At 50.9% G+C, this 12,015-nt stretch overlaps 1 long non-coding RNA gene across 1 annotated transcript; it reads left to right on the top strand.

The window, feature by feature from the left end:
* The first annotated feature begins 6,805 nt into the window (after positions 1–6,805).
* Positions 6,806–10,936, top strand: LOC140599687 (uncharacterized). The gene is made up of 3 exons (XR_012002628.1): positions 6,806–6,881; positions 8,292–8,665; positions 10,854–10,936. It is a non-coding gene; the product is annotated as an uncharacterized lncRNA (long non-coding RNA).
* The last annotated feature ends 1,079 nt before the right edge of the window (positions 10,937–12,015 follow it).

Raw genomic sequence — 12,015 nt, 5'->3', positions numbered from 1 at the left:
ACTTAGAGACAGATGCCCCAACTCGCCTGCGTCTTCTCTTCCCTCAGCATGGCTTTCAGACCCCTGGCCTTGCCTCAGTGTGAGTCGCTTATTCTGTCTTTGCTGTGTTCCCACTATGGCACACACCCTGTGGCGCACTCAAGTCTCCGCGGAAAGAAGCTTCTCCTTCTTGGCATGCAGGAGGCCAGAGCCCAGAGACGAGCACCCTGGCTTCATATATGCTCCAGCATAGACAGTCCTGCCCTGCCGGCCTCCTCAGGAGAAAGGGGAGGAGGCACCGCGTCTCAGGGTGGAGCCCTAAGGGGGGAACATGTCTGGCCATGAGGACCAGACATGGGCCGGGACGCCAGGACGGTGCTCTCTTTCCCAAGACCCAGGGCTCATGCCAGTGATAGAGGCTTCTATCTTTCCAGTTGGAGTAGCCTGAACCCTTCCCAGAATCACTGCAGGGCTCAGGAAGGCCACAGAGTCCACCAACCTCCCCTCAGCCTGTCTTCCATTCAAAGTATTGAAATGATGGGCACAACCGTCATGACCTCACCGCAGTGGCGTGAGGCTGACTCACTCAGTGTCCCCAGGCAGGCTGAGCTCATCGAGAGCATGGCCAGACAATGTTGGCTGAAGGAGACTCAGATCTTTTGCTGTCATCCTTGCTGTAGCTTCTTGAATGGTTTTTGGAAACAATCTTAATCATACAGAAAAGCTCCAAGTACGGTGCAAAAAAAAAAAAACCTTTCCTTTTCCTGAGTGATATCAGAGTTTGTTGCTGACATAATGCCTATCACCCACGAACACTTTATATATCTTACAAACAAGGACATCCTCTCACATGGCCATAAACAGTCATCAAAGGCAGGAAATAAATGGATGCATCACTAACATTTCATCCCCAGAGCCTGGTGAAGTTTTGCCAGCTGCCCCAGTGATGATCTTTGTAGCAAAAGGATCCAATCTAGGCTCACACACTGCATTTCACTGTGGTGTCTCCACAGTCTCCTTGAATCTGGAGCAGACCCCCAGTCTTATTCTCAAACTCTTAAGACCTTAACACTTTTGAGGACTGTAGGCCAACTCTTTTGACCACTGTCCCTCATGTTGGGTTTGTCTGCTGTTTCCTCGTGATTGGATTCAGATCACGCATCTTTGGCAGGGGTTCCATGAAGTGATGCCGTGAGTCAGTTTTTGCTGTGTGTTCAGAAAGAACAATTAGGGCTTGGTCAATGTACCTCTGAGGGGGAGAATCTAGAAGACACATTGCATCTTTGCAGGTGGTACGCGATCCTGGTTCGTCTCAGTCCTGTTGATCCTAACTGCTATCTCTTGCTTGACGTGTGTCTGGCACCCTTCTCCAATGCAAAGGGACTCTCTTCTCCGTCCTCATAGCTGTGCATAGAGATATTGTGCGATTTGGTAAATATCCCATTCCTTGTCAAACTTCAGTTTGTTCATTTTTTGGTATCAGTATGACCCTGTGGTTTCACATTTTAGACAATCGATTGCAACTTACTATCAGTATTTATTTTGATACTCACACTGTCTTAGACCTGCCCAGTGGGAGTCTTTCAAGTTGGCTTCGGTGCCCCTTCTCAGTGCTTCCTTACTTCTGGTGGAGTGACGTGTCCACATTCATCTTATGCTTTTCCTGCTCCAGGCTGGAATTACCTGTTGTCCAGGCACCCCGGCTCCTGTCAGTGGAGAATGATATTGAGAAACGTGGGGCCTCGGGTGCTCGTGGGTATCAGGGCAGCTCCCGGACCCTGTCGGTGGACAGAGTGGAGAAATATCTGCATGTGTGTTTATCTAGAGGTGTCTGTACTTCAACAGTCTGTCTGTATATTTATCTATCGATCTACTGAAATCCACGGGTTCACAGAGCCACCGCAAATTCCAGCGTAATGCCTCCGAATTCACTTAGTTTCCTTCCTTTTTATATTTGTAGCTCCCTTCTCTAACAGTCAGAAATCTGGCTCCTGTTATCTCTGACATATTTTCTTATTTGATCAGTAGCCCCACATGTAATCAGTCTTCCATCGCTACTGATGCTCTTTCCTGGCATGGATGCCCTCCTCATCTCATGAGGCCTCCTGGACCCTGCCATGCTGGTCCCCCAACCTAGTCCGAAGCCCTTCTCGATGCTCTTAGGGCCCCACTCTGTTCTAGGCCTCTGGATCCCCTTTGCCCTGGCATAGGCGTCTACTTTTCTTCCTGCCCCCATGGGGGTGTGGACTGAATAGTTCAGGAAGAGGAAGAAGAGAGAATGCGTCCTGGATTCCTATCCTCTATTACCAGGGCGTCCTTCTTGCTCTGTGCAATTGAGGAGGCCAGGACTGGTGCCTGGCCAATGCTGGGTTTTGCAAAGGCCCGTTAGCAGGGCAACCTGGACGTTGGCACATTAAGGTAAAGTGCAGTGGGGACCAAGGCCGCCTTTGGGTAATATGTAGATTATCCCATTCTGAGGCACATTAACGAAGTGCTAATTGTGCTTTCTGAATGCAGTTTGGTGCCAGTTGCAGGAATAGCTCTGGCACCTGCTTGGACTTTAGACTTGCAGATTAACTCAAATGGAAAGAGTGGCAAAACAGGGAATAATTTGTTCTCTAATAAGCCACTTGGAAGCCAACTCATTTCTACAGTTGGTGTCAGAAAAGTGCAGCTCGGTGATTGGAACAGGAAGCTGTGTATCTGGTACACAGGGTTCTGTGTCTTCTCTGCCACGACTTGCCAAACAACTCACCTCACTTTGCATCCATTGGCCTCAATTTACCTTCCCACTCTTGGGGATAAGAATCATTTTATTCTGATTGGGCAGACTGTCCCCGAGAACCCAGTTTCCTGCTTCTGTCACTTGTGTTCGTGTGGACAGTGCCAATAAATCTGACCAGAAGCAACAGGAGGGTGTCTGCGTTTATGGCTCAGTCTCTCAAAGTGGGGGCCCTGGACTAGCAGCCCTGCAGTCCCCTGGGCGCTGGTTGGAAATGCAAACACAGACCCTCCCACCCCAAACCTACTGAATTGGAACCTGGAGGTAGGGCCCAGTGGTCACTGGTGACCCCAAACTTCCGGGTAATTCTACAACACTGAAGTTCTAGATGCATTGATTTTCTAGGAAATGTGGCTCAACTCATGGGAACAGGGTTTGTTGAGCATTTCTATGAAGTTACCAAGCAAATGGTTCCTGAGTGCCAGGCAATGTGCCAGGCAATGTTCTAGGCCCTGCAGGTTGAATTATAAATGAGACAGCCGTGGTTCCTGTGCTCACAGGGCATGGTGCTCATGAGTGATGCCCTGAACAAGCAGACAGGTGGGATGCCAGGGTTGGAAATGCAGGGGTTTGGAGGGTACTTGGTCTAGACGGGGAAGTCGGGAAGGTGACTCTGAACATGTTTATGCAGCAGCCACTCTCTCAAGGAAGCCAGGAGAGTTGGCTGGAGGGAGGTACCAGGTAGGGAAGTTTGTGATCCCTCTCTTCTCTGCTAAGGCGGCCAGAGGAGCATGGCACGAAGCCCCAGAGGCATGAATGTACCTGCGGGTGGTCTCTCCTTCATGTTTTCTGTGCCTTTACTCAGAGATGGCTCTGGGGGAGGGGTCGTGCCTCCCTGTTTATCATCCAGCTGGGCGGAGATGGCACCGTCATCATTTTCCAGGGGCCAGATATGTGCAATATTAAAAAAAGAAATCATGTGATTTGTTGACAGCAGTTAATGGGTAATTCAAGGGGCCTTATTATTCCTATACATCATGCCTGACATGTGACAGCAGCGGGATTTCTGGGACAGAGGGGAAGCTCGGACGCCTTCAGTTTGGAATTTCCCTCCTGTTTTGGAGTTGATAACTGGCAGCCGGTCCCTGCTCGGATGGGTGGTCCCTGAGGCTTCAGCAGGGGCCACTTAGAGTAGAGGTGGCCATCAGGGACATAGTGGAGAGCCTCTCTGAAGTTTGGGGCCGGCCCACTGCTCTGGTGATGGTTGAACAGTGCTGACCAGCCCAAGGTCTCTGAGGGTGGCCAGAAGGGGCCCTCCCCAACCTGCTGGCCGCTGACCCCACATGGGCAGGGGACACCATGTGCTAACACTCCTGAACTTGGCCCAGAGGCTCTGTTTGAATTTTGAGATGAGAGCCGATCTTCATCACTGAGCAGCATTTTTCATAATGTGTGTATGTGGAGTTCCTCTTACCGACTCGGGCAGGCATTCTTACCTTTTCTTCCCCGACATGGGGCCGGGCGGATGAAAAGACAACTGTGAAATGACTGGATGGATGAACGAGTGGGACAGAGGAATTGGGGAGTGCCCTGAGAGTCAAGGAACCCAGGTCTGTTGTGCAGGGACAGTCTACCTCCCAGGGAGAACACATACTAGGGTTGAGTTATTCCACCCCATTCTATTTGGAGAACACCCACCGGTAGTGGGTTCCCCAGCTCGTAGAAAGGTGAGCTCAGTGGCAAAGTGGCATATGCCTAGCACTGTGCCTGGCACACATTAGGCATTCCGTGTTGTTGGATTAATGCATTCAATCATTTTTTCTTTAGGTCAGGGATTATTATTTTGTATATATCTGTCTTCCTTGGTCTCTCCCCAAGAGGTTAGGGGGTGTTGGGCAAGGCAAACTGAAGAGTGGGGAGCTCCTCATCCCCTCTTGTCACCTCTGCAGGGAGTGTTGCAGGCAACGTTAGAGGGGGATGTTGGCTCAGAAAGGACTGAGGACATGAGCCCTCTCTGAGCTGCCCCAGTGCTTTTCCATCGTTCCTCACTTCTCACCTTGTGTACACTACTTCTACACCTTGGGAAACAGATATCGCCTTATCTGTTTGTCCACATTTGTGCCTCTGCCCAGGATGCTGCCAGCTAACCATCCTTGGGGCAGTGAGGGACTGGAGCCATCAGTCGAGGCATCAGACGAGCCATTTTACCTCATGATTAGGATGTTCTGAAGATGCCTGTCATTCCTCTTGGCTTCTGGTTGTCCTCAAAGGGGCTAGGAAGGCCCATTTGTATATGGGGTGGGGTGGTGTGAGATGAAAAGCACACACAGAATTATTCATAATAGCTAAAGGTGGAAGCAACCCAAGTATCCATGACAGATGGATGGGTGAACAAAATGTGGTGCATACAGACAGTGGAGTATCATTCAGCCTTCAAATGGAAGGGAATTCTGATACATGCCTCAACCTGGATGAGTCTTGGAGATATTGCACTGAGGGATGTGAGCCAGACAAAAAAGGACAAATACTGTATGATTCCACTCACAGGAGATACCTGGTGTAGTCAAGATCATAGAGACAGGAAGTCAAATGGTGGTTTCTGGGGGAGGACAGATGGAGAGTTAGTGTTTAATGGGGACAGAGTTTCAGTTATGGAAGAGGAAGACTTTCTGGAGATAGATGGAAGTGACGGTCACGTAATGGAGGTAGATGGAAGTGACGGTCACGTAACAATGTGAATGTACTTACTGCCACCCGACTGTACACTTAATAGGGGTTAAAACAGTAACTTTTATGTTATGTGTATTTTACTGTGACTAAAAAAAGGCTATAGAGGAGTGAGTTGGTCTACAGTTTGGACCATCTGGACACAGACGCTGGGGTGGATTTTGGGCTCCAAGATGATTTTTTAGGGATTAGCACTTGTGGAGGAAGGGGGAGGAATTAGGGTTGAGAAGAGGAACAAGTTGGACTGAATCTGGGATGTGGGTCCCCAGATGCTGGGGGATCTAGAGTGAGAACTGCTCATGGGGACAAAGCACCTGGCCTTCCATTTCCATACCTTGCTCGGTCCCCTTAGCTGGGGCTTACCTTGGAGGAGCTGTTGCCTGTGGCAGGGCTCTGTGGACCCCAGAACAAGAGCATGGGTGATACTTGCCTGTGTCTACCACAGCTGGGAGACCGGAGGCCAAAGAGTCGTGTGCTGAATGCTGAAGCCACAAATACTTTCATTTCCAGGCTGGCGACACAGGTATTCAGGCAGGGGAGGTGACAGGGTCTAGAACCATCTTCCCCCAACTCTTGGTTGTCTCCACATCCAGCTTCCTCGCTGGTCTGGTGCTTGGATCCCACATGTCTTGGTCTCTGACCTCAGGGCTGGTCATACCCGCTATCCCCTCCTCAGCTGTCCAATGTGGACATACCTTGAATTAGTTAAAAGACAAAAATACATGTTGAGTGGGGGTACTGATAATATAGCAGTAATAAGAACTCAGAAATAACTGGGTTTGGGTGCTGATTCCACTGGTGGCTCACTAGGAATCTTTGTGCAGATCATGATTTTCATGTTTTTCTGCCTCATGTATCATTTTACCACACATTTATTGAGCACCCATTAAGTGCCCAACACTCTGTGGGATCCACTGTAGGACGTAGCATGGTGTCGGCCCTGGAACATGTTCACTCTCCTGGACGAGCGGGACAAGCTAAATGACAGAAGCGGGCAGCATCTGGGGAGTACATGATGAGGGGGATGGACAGGTCCGAGGAAGATGAGGGTGAGGGCCCCCAGCCCTCCACCAGCCTCAGCATCTGGAAAAGCTCTGCTCCCCTACAGTATGCTTAAAGGCCCCAGATCATCTCCTGAACAGATGTTTAATGAAAAAATAACAACTTAGCCAAAAAGTCAACATCCGTGTCTCTGGTTCATGTCACAAAGATTTTCAAGCCCTCAAGCTCCATGCTAGCATCTGCATCCAGAAGGCCCGAGCTCTGTCCTGTGTGCAGACTCATTCCTATGTCACACCAAGCTGTCAACTGTCAGCAAACAGGCCATTCTGATCCCTTTCAGCAGCATAACTAAAAGGGAACTGTATTATTTCCTAGGGCTGTCAACTGGGTGGCTGAAAACAGCTGAACTGTGTCATCTCCCAGTTCTGGAGGCTGGAAGTCCAAAATTAAGGTATGGGCAAGGCCACGCTCCCTCTGGAAACTGGAGCGGGGAATCCTTCCTTGCTTTTTCCTGGCTCCTGGTGGTGGCCATCCATCCTTGACATTCCTTGGCTGGCAGGTGCATCACTCCTAACTCTGCCTTCATCTTCACGTGACTTTGTCCCTGTGACCCTGCTTCCTCACGTGGCTGTCCCACCTTCTTAGAAGAACACCAGTCCTATCGGACACCTTATGCCAGGGTGACTTCATCCTAACTGATTACATCTGCGATGTCCCTGTTTCTAAATAAGGTCATGTTCCGAGGTTCTGGGGGGTTCGGACTTCAACATCTCTCTCTTTTTTTTTGAAGAGGGGCACAATTCAACCCATAATAGGAAGCCAGTGAGTACATTAGCTGTCTCCTGGACACAGGAGAGAGGTTAGAGAGAGGTGTCTGACGTGGGAGCGTCTCTCCACGAGTGTGTGCGGAGGGTATGCTGGGCCTCCAAGTTGGTGGAACACGGGTATGTGCTCACTTTGCCAAACAGACACCCTACTATTTACGTTTTATTCTCAAAGATGATTATTTAAGTAGAAGCACATGCCTTGATTACGATCTTAAACACATTTGGGGTGTTTTCCTTTCAGACAAGGATGCTAAATGCAGCCAATGCTTTACTGAGTCAACACTGAGTAATCAGGCCGAAGGCCATAATCATATACATTCCATCCGGTGAGGTCCAAATGGAAGCGGATTTAATGGGTTTGCTCCTCCTCTTAGCCTGATCTGGGCATTTGCCGGTGGCTGCATCTTCGGCAGCACAGGTGCCCGCCTATGTGTGCTCGTGATTGTGGGTACGTCCACGTGTCGTGTGAGGGTCAGTGTGTTGGTGTTATTCATCCCTGTCCCTCTCCAGTCACCACTGCTGAGTGAGGTGTGAGGAGCACAGAGAAGGGGAGGCATCTTTTGGTTTTAAAACAATCTTCAAGACAGTGGAATGTCCCCCCCCCCCCCCCCCCCCCCCCCCGCCAGGAGACCAGTGGGAACTCTGTGGCAAAGAGAGACATGCTAAGGATGGTGGCTGAGGGGAGCACTGCTTGGTTCCCGGGGCGCGTTCCTTGAGCCCCACAGTAAGGTGAGCAGGCACCTACCTGGCTGCGTCTCCTCTCTGGAGACCCCTTCTCCTCCCCACGAGGTGCCTTGGGTCAAGGTCACCTCCCAGAGTGGAACTTTCTGCTGCTTCTCTCCATCCGGTTGCTAGGCAATGATGGGGCTGCTCCTGTATGGGGTGGGGGCCGGCGGGGCACACCAGCACATCTGCAATTTAAATTCCCCGACAGGCAGAAGCAGCCAAGCTGTTCACTTGAGATTGCAAAAAGTTAGATTGAAATACAAGGAATATCCAATGCCTCGAGCCCTTCATGCATTTTGCTTTGATAGGAACTGGAAGCGAGACGGAGAGAGAGAAAGAGAGAAGGAGCCAGAGAGAGAAAGCTTGGCCCTGTAGACCTACCCTGTCGACTTGCATGTGACCCGTGTGCCACTCCAGGCTCTGCCCGATGCCTGCCCTCCATCCCTGCTCTTGTCCTGCTGCTGGTCTCAGCCTGCCCTGCGGTCACCGAGCTCCTGAGAAGCTCTCCGGCCGTGCCCACAGTGGTCTGCACAAGAAGGAACCCGGCCGGAGCCATGGCACAGTTCACCGGCCCGCACGGGGCCCACTACGTCTCCATTCCCACGTCCACCCTCTCGGGGTCGTCTGCACCCTCAGAGGACCTGCAGGGACAGTGACAGCAGCTGCACTCTCCAATTTGCCGGTGAGTTGGAGTCCCTGGGGGCACCCGAGGCTGCCCCTCGCCCCAGCAGGAGCTCCAGGGGAAGCCACCCTGTCAGCCCCTGTGGCTGATATGGGCCGAGGGGGCAGGGACTCCAGCAGCAGACTCTGTAGTTTTCCAGCTCAGATCCGTGAGGCAGAAGAATCAGAGGTTCAAAAGGACCTTGCAGAATCTGCCTTTCCCGAGACTGGATTGTGCAACTCGTCCTCTCCATCAATCTCTCTTCCCTCCCCATTTGCCCTCTTGGGGATGACTCTGTTAACCTTGGGGTTGTCCAACTGTTGTTGTTGTTGTTTTTTAATCCTCTTTTATAAAGTCCTTTTCCTCCCTATTCATCGAAAACTACCTTCAAGTCCTCTGGCATTCCAGCTTCTGTCAATGGGAAGAGCTGACACAGCTGGACTCTGGGACCTAAGGCAGGCAGCCATGAACAAAACTGTCATGCCCACTATGTGGCACCCTGTGTGGGGCCCAACGTGGCGGCCTCGGGGATGGCAGAGCTGTGGTATCGTGGGCGTTGAGGAGACTTAAGAGTGGAATGAAATTGCTGAATGCCTGCTGGGATGATTATAATAAAAAACCCCAAAATAACATGTTGGTGGGGAAATTGGAACCCTTGTGCATTGCTGGTGGGACTATCGGTGGTTCAGCTCCTGGGAAAGACGGCTTGGCAGTTCTTCAAAAAGTTAAGCAGAGAGCTATCATATGGCCCAGCAATTCCGCTCCTAGGTGATACCCTCAGAGAATGGGAAATAGGGATTTGTGTGCCCGTGCATGTAGCACCACCGTTCGCCAGAGCCAAGAGATAGAAACAACCCTCTGTCCACCAACAGACAGAAAAAGAAAATGTGGGATATACATATAATGGGATACTATTCGGCCACAGAAAGGAGTGCAGTTTTGATATACACTATAACATGAGCAGACCTTGAAAAAATTATGCTAAGCAAAACAAGCCTGGCACAGAATGACACGTATTGTATGATGCCACCTGTATGAAGCATCTAGAATAGGTAGGTTCGTAGAGATAGAAAGTGGATGAGGGTAAGGGGAGTGGGCATAGGGTTTATGTGGGGAAGGTTGGCAAACTTTTGGGTGTAGATAGTGGTTCTCATATAAAATACTGAATGTACTTCATGCCACCAAATCATGTACTTACAAATAGTTAAAATGTTAAGTACCATGTTCTGTATATTTTGCCACAAGGAAAGCAGTGAGTGAAATGAAGCAGCAAGTCTGGTGGGGATGGGTGAGGAGGCAATTCCTAGTGTGATGGGGGTGAGGGAGGGGAGAAGGAGGTGACCATCAGAATGTCACCGCTGCAGGGCACAGACCTTGCTAGCCTAGAGGGCAGAGGAACACAAAGTTGAGAGAGAAGGTTGGGAGATGAGCCCAGAGCCCTGCGTGTGCGTGGGGTTGGAAGGGGGGTGTGGTTGAGAAAGTTAGTACATTAGGGGTGAGTGGGGTCCTTGCAGCACATCAACAATGACTCTTACAAATGACAAAACCAAGGGGAGTCTGGTCATCCTGTGGGGCCTTAGATTTAGGCCAGATGATGGCCCTCCTAGGCCCCTCTCAATACTGGAGACAGTTTGAAGTGAACACCAAGAAAGGCACTGACAGGGGAAGCTGGAGGACCCATCAGACCACGAAGGGACTCCCTGATGTGGGGGAGGGCTCCGTGTAACGACGAAGCAGCCCTCGGCTTCAGGGCACATTTGGGAGGGTCTTGACATATTTCTGCCCCACCTATCTTGTTCCCACCTCCTGCCACCTTCCAGGTCCAGTCCGGGGCATCGCCCTGGACCCCCACTACCCTCCCACACTGGTCGAACCTCCTGCTTTGGGGTCTTCCATCCTCTGGATGAGGGCAGGGAGAGATACAGCCTGGGGCTGTGTGCCCAACAGCTTGAATCCAAGGATGAGGCACTCCATCCAGATCTGAGGGGGTCTGGAAGCTTTGTGGAGGGCAGATGGTGTTCTCAGAGCAACAGGTGGGAGACAGGACTTTTAGTATCCATTATGGCACTGGAGCTGGAATTATAGCTGGACTCTCTCTCTCTCCCTCCCTCCCTCCCTTTCTCTCTCCTGGTGTCCGGCCAGGATGCATGGGTGCTTGTCTTTGTCCTCTCTCCCCACCCCCACCTCATCTCTCTTGCCCTCCCTACAGGAAGCCCTGGGCAGTGCTGTCTGAGGCAGGTGGCCGTGGATCAATTCCAGTCGTGTTCAAAGCAAATAGCCCTGTTTTCTCAGGTAAGCCAGATGAGCTTCCCTCCACCATTTGATCTTTATGCTGCTCATGCGTCTCGTGGTTACAAATAGCTCAACCTTCCCATGCTGACTGCAGCACTGGGACATTACAGTAATGTGCCCATTCAAATCAAGTGGATGCAAAGATTGCTACAGCAGCTTTTCGCCACGGAACATTTAGCCTTCAATAATAGCGTTTTGGGTCCCCCTGGAACCTTCCTCTGCAGATGCACCTGGGATACCTCTCTCCCTCTCCCTACCGCAACCCTGGACACTATGCAGGGGCAAAGCTCATCCTCATTTTTACTGATGAGAAAACGGAATTTCATATAAAGGAACATGATGTAGAAAAGAAGATATGTCATAATAAGATATGACAATGATCACACCAATAACGATAATAGTAATTTGTGTACACTTACTCGATGCTGCTTAGTGATGAGCCGTTTCCCTACATGAAGGCAAGTGTGATGGCTCCAGTGTATGGATGAGGCTGGTGAAGCTTCAGTGACTGGCCCAGGCACAAGGGACAGAAGCAGGTCCACCCTGCAGCTAGTTCTCGCTGAAGCCCATGCTCTTGACCTCTGTGCCAGGTCAGATCAACTCAGGCCCGGCCCCAGGAAAATTCTAAACTCAGAGAAAGCTGTCCTTTCCCTCCTTCCCTACCCCTATGACCCCATCCTAGGGTCCTTGTGCTGTCCTCAGGACCTCGACCCTGTCCTTTCCGCCTAGAGCAGCATCCCCCTCCCCCAGTCCTTCTAGATTCTCCGGACCAACTCTGGGCGATGTCCGCGGCTCCCAGGCCTGCTTGCCAGGAGACTGATGCCTAAGAGGATCACCTGATTTTCATTGACTGTGTTGCTCCCCACCCCTCCCAAAGCATTTTTATTTACACAACCTAAAGAATGCCTTACCTTAAGGTGGAAATCTGGTGATATTGTCAAGTGCTAAGATGGATTCATCTGTGGACATTTCAGCCTTGGAGTCCAGGCAGGGAAGAAGCACAGGGAAGATGGCCTTGGCTCTGTCCACCCCTTCCTACCACGGCTGCCTATTCTTGGGGAAGGAAAATTGAGCAGGGT

The sequence above is a fragment of the Vulpes vulpes genome, chromosome 7, assembly GCF_048418805.1.
Source record: "Vulpes vulpes isolate BD-2025 chromosome 7, VulVul3, whole genome shotgun sequence".
Lineage (NCBI taxonomy): Eukaryota > Metazoa > Chordata > Mammalia > Carnivora > Canidae > Vulpes > Vulpes vulpes.
This window is presented reverse-complemented; position numbering and strand designations above follow the sequence as displayed.